Source organism: Echinops telfairi, unplaced genomic scaffold (genome assembly GCF_000313985.2).
Source record: "Echinops telfairi isolate 266 unplaced genomic scaffold, ASM31398v2 ScPeMD7_21;HRSCAF=78, whole genome shotgun sequence".
Classification (NCBI taxonomy): domain Eukaryota; kingdom Metazoa; phylum Chordata; class Mammalia; order Afrosoricida; family Tenrecidae; genus Echinops; species Echinops telfairi.
The window spans coordinates 14,860,743-14,868,850 of record NW_022103918.1 but is presented as its reverse complement, the minus strand read 5'-3'; positions in this window follow the sequence as shown (position 1 = coordinate 14,868,850).

Genomic DNA, 8,108 nt, shown 5'->3' with positions numbered 1-8,108 from the left:
TGGCACTGACAATCTTAGGAAACACCAAAGCTACTCATTTACTGCTGTGATTCCACTTCTTTCCAGTGCCTCTTCCCCCCAAAAAACGCACACGTAGAAGACATTCTCCACTTTGGGGCATGTTAGTTATTTTGAACAATGACACTGACTACATGTGGCCCATCAAATGCCGTTTTATAGACACATCAAGTTCTAGGGGAGAGAGGAAGGCATTGGGTTCTCAGCTGGATTTCGGTAAGGTCTTTCTCATAAGTAAGTGCAGCGACTGTGTATTGGGCAGGAGAAAGATGATGCTGTCTACTTCCATAAAGATGCCCTGCTTGGAAATCTCATGAAGCAGTTCCACTCTGCCCGGGGTCTCTAGGAGTCAGGATCCCAGGGGGCAGCGGGCAGCCCGTAGTGGGAGTCACTGGGTGGTGCAACGGTTCTTGTGCTCTCGACTAAAGGAAAGGTTGGAGATATCTTTGAAGAAAGACCTAGTGATGTCAGGGAAGCCAGCCCCTAACAGATCATCAGAGGTAGGCGCAGTTGTACATAGATAATAACTAGAGACTATAGTAAAGTCATAGAGAGCATGAGAGATAGAAGAGAGATTAAAATAATGGAGTCAGACACATTTCATGGTAGCACACTTGGTGGTTCACATGGAGATGTGGAAGGTGGGAATTGCAAGAGCAAGCAACAGCTAGGAGAGGAGGGGGGGAGAAAGGGAGGACAAGGGGAAAGGGAACAGGGGACCGAGGTTGGGGGAGAGGAAGGGGTTGCAGAGAGCACTTCTTTATTGTTAACCATATCTCTTTAGGGGGCGAACAAGCCCCCTTATTACAGGTAAAGACATCACAGGAAGGGGTTGTACTATAGATACTACAGTAATGAGAGGGGGATGATCTAGGGGCACATATGCAATAGGAAGGGGTAGGTATTGGGGGTACACATGTGACAAGATGGGCAGATCCTAGATTCAGGGAGGCAGCTTAATTTTGGATGTCACTGAGCCTGAGCTGCTTTGACCTATTCTCTGGCTCACTATTGAAACCATTATAAGTAGGGTGTGAACCCTACCTACAGGGACCAGAATGATGGCAGCAAGCCTTTAGGGAGAAGTAGCTCTAACAGCAGGGAGTGGGCCTACCTGTGGTAGTCTGGCAAGTGACTGCCTTCAGGGATGATGCCTCTAAGCATCTGAGCCCACACCAAGTGCTGGCAAATAGCCTCTAATGCTTGTCATAGCTTTGGGGGAGACAAAGCTGGGGGAAAGTCTCTTTATAATCCCACATAGTGAGTCATTCCTGAGTAATCCATCACTAAAAACCTTATGGAGTAGAATTCTATGCTGACATACCTGGGAGCCCCCCAACGACAGAATCAATTCAATAGTAACTGTCTAGTTGGGGGACTTTAATCATGGATCAAGTGTCTGCCATTCTAAAGCTCCTGTGATATGTTACAGACTTTTTTATCTCAATCCTACTAAAACTCCAATGAGGTCCCCAGTGTATCACATCTGTGATGAGAAAGCTGAGGTCATTAGCTAGTAATAGTGAGGCTGGTTCTTACAGCTTAGCTAGCTGCTCACTCACTAGACAAGGGTCTCTGTGCCTGGCATTCTCGATCCTCCACTATACAGTGCCAAGGCATAGCACTGAGGTGGGCATCTAGAGGACTGTGTGCAGGGTTAGTTTATCCAGAAGGCACCAGTGAGCACAATCAGCCTGGGGCCTATGGTGCTTCCAGAAGCACACCAAAACATCCTATTTGTAATTCCCTCTAACAGCATGAAGGAAAACATTATCTGAATAATAATGATTACACGTGGGAGCATCGAGAAGTTTGTGGGGGGAAAAGTCCTCATATTTTCATTCTGTTTTCCCACCACCTTTTTGAAGCTACTTATAATGAATGAGAGAAGGCCATGACTTTCTACTCCCATGAAGACTTACCATCTCAGAAACCTATGGGTTCCATATACTCTGTCCTATAGGGTCGCTATGAGTCAGAATCAATTTGATGGCACTGAGCTTGTATATAATGAATACAACTTGGACTGTATTTATATAACATATTAATACAATGTTTACTTATTTTGCAATATTTTTCTGAAGGAAGTGGCCCACAAAGGCAAAGGTGCTCAGTGCCCCACAGCTGTCACAATGCAACTTGTGTTAAGCGGACATTATAGATAGCTTTGCTGTGAACACCTGACCACGACCACGTGGGAAAAGTGCAGAACTTGGCTCTTTCCAAGTAAGGTTCTCCTGCTTAACAGAAACATGCTCTAAGCTAATACCTCAATTGACTGACTGCTCATAGCAGATCTCATTATGAAGATGATTACATTGCATTAGAGCTTATCATGGGGGATTACTAGGTCTTAACTCCCAACCCAATGAGAATACTGGCCCAGCCAACTTGACACAAAACCTTAACTGTCACAACTACTAACATTTGGGTTTAGCCTGGAGAATTGCTGTGTTAGACCATGTTGACTAGAGAAACAAATCCAGGGACACTCATGTATATATAAGAAAGAGTTTTATATCAAAGAGTAATTGTATATTAAGAAAACATCCCAGCTCGGTTCAGATCAAATCCATAAGTCCAATATTAGCCCATAAGTCCGCTACTCATCCAAAATCACTCTTCAGACTCATGCAGTCACATGCAATGATGCCAAATGCTGGAAGACCACAGACCTCTGGGTGCAAAGGCTTGTGGATCCAATGGCGGTGCACCCTCTCCAGGGCTTGGCTGCCATCAGTGTGGCTCCAGGTGGCTTGTCAATAGGAAGGTGAAACAGAGAGAGTGTGTGTGACTTGCTGCCAGGGAGAGAGGAAGTTCCCAGCATTCTCATGATTAGGCCATGCCTACAAGGAGGCATCATCAGGCTGGGATCTGATTGACAGGCTAAACTCCACCCCCCTGCATTCTTTTATCAAGTTGACATGAAATTGTGTAACTATTAGGTACATGCTTGGTTGGACTTTCAGTCAGGATGCCCTGCCCTGTCTTTGTAGTGGGCATGTGACAATGGCTAGGCAGTTAGGATGTCCAATTCTTGAATTTCCATCTTGAGCTGAGAGTGCCAGGCACACAGTTGAGTGGTTCATGCATTCAGTCAGTAGAGCCCTCAAGGGACTGTGCTTACCTCCCCAAGTGCCGGAACAGCTGCAGTTCCTTGGTCTCTTATTCCATTTAAATGTTGGGTTAAATCATGATCTTTTCAGTAAATTACTCTTACTTTTAAAAAAAGTAGCTAAAGTGAGGCTCTGTTGCTTGAAAAGAATCCTTACTTACGGGTAACCTCCCAGATACGCGTGGGTGCCAGAAACTAACCTGTGTGGGACACTGCGCAGTGATGGCACCAAATTCCTAGACACCATTGATTGACATGTGGGTCTACGGATTCATGATGCATCCAGCTGAGGAAGGTCTTATTTGCAATTAGAAGTAGAAATCAGAGTATGATGAGCAGTGCATTAAAAAGTATATATAAAGGATTCACCTATGGAAGTGCCTTAGTTTCCTCGAGCTGCCATAATATGCACAACTTGAAACGACATGGACCCTTCGTAATTCTGGAAGCTAGAGCCTGAACTTGGGGAGTGGTCAGAGCCATGCTGACAACACTCTTTGTCTCCCAAAGAGGGTGATACTGGCCCCTGGGGGAAGGGTGCTGGAATGATCCAGAGGGCTGCGAAAGCACCATCCTGGATGGTGAGCTGTAGTACGAGAGTTTTCAATTGCCAACGGGGCACTGAGTCATCTGTTTTTCTTTAAAAAAACAACAAGGATGGCAAGTCAGGTAAGTCGGGACACCTGTGCTTTGGAGGAAGCTCCTTTTCCTCCCTCCCAGCGTCTGGTAGCTTCAGGTGTTCCCTGTCTGGGTCAGCATAACTCCAACCTCGGCCTGCGTCTTCACAAGGCCATCTTCCTCCTGTGCGCGTCTCTTCTCCTGGTTTTGTAAGGACACCAGTTCTATGGGATTAAAACCTACAAAGACTCTATTTCCAACTAAATTCACATTCATAGGTACGGACGTTAGGACTTGAACGTGACTATTTTTCTGGGGCGGAGACAGTATTCAACCCACAGCACTGTTCTTTTTTTCAATAAAAGTTTTATTGGTACTTAATCCACCGAGCACACAATTCAATAGTTCCATCATATCATATCAAGAACTGTTATATCATTAAGCATGTTCTTTTAACTGGCTGATACAGTAATATTGCATTGTGGAGTGGAGGCTGGAGAGAGATTCAACTCACCTTCTCGATGAATGGCATTATGCAGAAAATAGCAAATCTAAGGTTTTGACATGAGTTTTAGTATCTCCTTCCCTTTGAAAACGGTATTGCCTCAACTGCAGTATTTGTTACTTTTACAAACTAGGCCAGCAGGCAAATACAAACCTATGCACCCGATTATATGAGAAAAAAACCCTCCAAAAATAATTAAAATTAAAAAAATTTTAAACACCTCCAGCCACAAACGACTTGCATGACAGTACCTTTAGACGTCCTACCTCTCATTTCTTCTTCTTCCACCCAGCGCCAGCTCCAAATCTGCCAGGGCTGGAAGAGACACACCGTTGTGTTAGCTCTGCTCTCTGGACTCCCTTTCCTTCAAGGCCTCCCAGGGCTCCCGGGGGAATCACCGCAGAGTGAGTATCAGCTGGTCCTCTGCCACTGACCAGAGCTTTCTGGCAACAGTATGTATCCCTCTTATTTTTCTCATTTTTTCTTGTGTTCAGATTCTGGAAACTATATCTGTGGGACTCCACTCACATGTTCTAGGAGGAAGATTTGTGTGAGTAACAAGAACATCACTCAAACCCTAATGTTGATTTGATTGGCCAGGAAAGAATAGCATGAGGGGGGCCGGCTCCCAGCTCCTTGTCACGTTTCTGAGTGTCTTGGCGTTATCATGACGGCTGTTGGTGGCCAGTTGGTGACTGGAAAATCTTCCACCTGCCCAGTGGGTTATGCACGTGGAGAGAAGAGGACATGGCACCGCTTTCCGAAAATAATTTGTTTATGAAAAAAAAAGCATTACTTTGTTTCAAAAAGAAACTTCAAGGGGTGGAGACACCTTGAGAGGTTCCAAATTCCACAAACAAGCTAAGAAGCTGTTGTGTACAAAGCTCTGCTGAATGCCCTGACTTTTAGGGTGGTCAACAAATAAATAAAGCGCTCTCCCTCCCATCAAGGAAACTGCAGTCTGGAACAGAAAGAAGACAGGTGCAAACTCTCACACAAGATAACAGTGTGTGCCCCGAGACGGAGCGGTGGGGACAGTGGAGCACAGTGACCAGAGCCCAGTGCACCTCAAGCACACCCTCTACCCATTTGTCGGTGGACCGATGTGTTGCTGCTGTAGAGCTAAACTGGGATCAGCGGAGCTTCTACAACTAAGGTAGAACAGACGGGAAGAAGGGAAGATGACCTCCTTCCCAAAGTCAACGAATGAAATGCTGTTGATCACAGGAATCTGGCCCTGTTGATTTTGTGTGTGTGTGTGTTGTGTTTGTGTGTGTGTGTGTTGCCATCAGGAAGGGGCCAACTCAACAGCAGGAATGAGAGAAACAAGCGAAACTTTATCCGGAAGACTGATCTTCCATACCACCTGGAATCAACCAAGTAGCTTACTTACCAAGATGAACAACTCTTTATCAAGACTAGCCTCCAGCCCCTGAGACTATTGCCCTAAGACATGCTCTTAACCTGGAATTGAAGTCACTCAGAGGTCAACACAGCCAAATAACACGGTGTGCCCCTTTGAACCATCGACCATACCAGACGAAACGGTCAGCATGTCCACAAAAGCAAGATGAGAAGGCAAGAAGGGTCATGGAGGCTGGGCGGAGGGAAATGGGCAGACGGGTGAACGTGGGGAGCGTGCTGTGCATGCTGAGGGCATTGTAGGTCACAGAACTGGTGTGAAGGGGAGGCTCAGGCACTGTGTGAGCGCCAACTGATATCTCCAAAGGAGACTAGCTTCAAGACTGGCTCCTGCCTATGCGCACCAACCCAACGCTTGCACGTCACAAGTGGTCAGTTTCAGCCAGTCCCCCAACTTGTAAGACTTGCCTTACAGTTTTCCAGGCCAAGTCCCACAACCTGGTGAACACCTTCCCCTGACCCCCCTTCTGAAACGAGGACTCTGCCAAGGTTTCCTCCCTTTTTGCAGGAGGGATAATACCCTTCGTTTTGCTTCCACAGGTTTCCAGAGGGTCTTTTGTGGGATCAGCAGGCATCCTCCTTCTTCAGGTAAACAGAGCCCCGTTATCTGGGTTGACTCCATCCCATGCAGCTGTGCGGTGCTTTCCTCTGTCGCTCTGGCCACCTGTATTAACAAGCTCAGAGATAGACACGTGCTCTGGGCTGATTCAATGTCTTCAGAAAGACTCTGGGACTTGGGGTGCTATGTTGCAAATATTTAATGGTGGAATATGGAACTAGTTAAATCAAGGTGAGGGATGGGGTGAGAAAAGAAGGGTTCTCCCACTATCCTTACCTGGGAAGCATACCAACTGGTTACACTGAGGGATTTGGGGGTTGAGGGCATATGCCAACCAGCTTTTGAGGAGAGTGGTAAACATGCCAGAATGGCCGGGTTTGTTAGCTACTTCCTAATGGCACCAGTAAGGTTTGTTAAGCAAGACATCCACTTCCAGCCAACCCGGCTAGTTTGGAAGCATTAAAGAAACAGCCAACAGTTTGGTAATAAAAACGGCTCACACTCATCATAAGCCAACAGAGTGCCGGGTGCCTGCCGTTCTGAATGCTTTACATGGATAGTCTTTCATTTTTCACAATGATCCCCACAGGGTGGGTACTATCATTAGTCCTACGTGACAAGCAAGGAAACCGTGGCACCACGAGATTAACTAGCCTGACGGGCTGCACAGCTAAGACACAGTAGAATTTAGAAGCAAAGCCAGCCAGCCTTGCTCCAGAGAGTCCAGCTTTTAACCCTTCTGCCTGCAGGGAGGAGGCGGAGAAGGGTCAGGTGATCCATGCCCCCAGGAGCTGCACGTGCCTGGCTTTTTACTTCAATCACATGTGCAGGAAGGAGCAGTTGGGAAACTATAATGTAAACTTCAAGAAGGCAAAGAAATAGGTGGGTAATTTAATTTCTTCCCTCCGGCCAGAGAGAGCTAATCATTTGTAGTGGGCCAGCACTTACTGGCGTACAGTCAAGCCAGGGCAAAATCTCTGTTGCTTCAGGTTTCTCTGACACACCTGGTACAAGCAGGGTCATCAAGTTCAGGATGAAAGGATTGTGCAAAGCCAAGCCACAAAATTGAATTCTAAATGCAAGGAACTGAGGGCCGCGGGTCTGGGCCGTTAACCCCTAGAGTTGACAGAAGGTTAAAGAGCTCGGGATGCTAAGGTCATGCTTATTGCCTGCAGACCCAGCCGTGGGAGGATACAGCCGCTACAGAATCCCCAGGCTCCCTTCCCTACGCCTCCTGTAACCACACCAACAGGAAGAGGGCTGCTACGTGGCCCGGCCACCCCTGGGCACAGCCAGGGAACACCGTCCTGTAAGACAGAAGGCAGTGCTGCCGGGTTGGCTGGCCCAGAAACCCATTCCCACCAGGGCAGGGGGCCCGTGCTGGGCCTCACCAGCAGGTAACGATATATTTTGGACCAGGGACCACTGGATGCGGTCTCCTCTTCTCCCGCTTTGTGGATCACAATCTGGAGCCTCGGTTTTACAACTCGCTTCGCTACTTACTTTGTAGGGTCGAGTGAGGTGCAAATGAGCTCACGCACAAAAGTACTCAGAAGAGGGGCTGACGGAGAGGGAGGGTGATGCTTGGTGGTGGACCCTGTAAATTCCTTCTCCTCCACAATGGGGTCCTGGGTGTGTAGCAAGCGGATAAATTATTCATTTGTTTGTAGATGCTCAGAACTGACAAAGCCAGGGACCTCGGAGGGGTGAACATCCGCCATCACCGGTCAGGTTGGGAATCTGTAAGCCACTACCGCCTTCGGAGGCAGTAGCTGGATCTGATGGGAGGCAGGTGGGTCTACAAGGGGAAATCTGAAAACATCATTGCAAACCCGTAGCAATTTTATTAAGCAAAAATGCCACCATGTGAG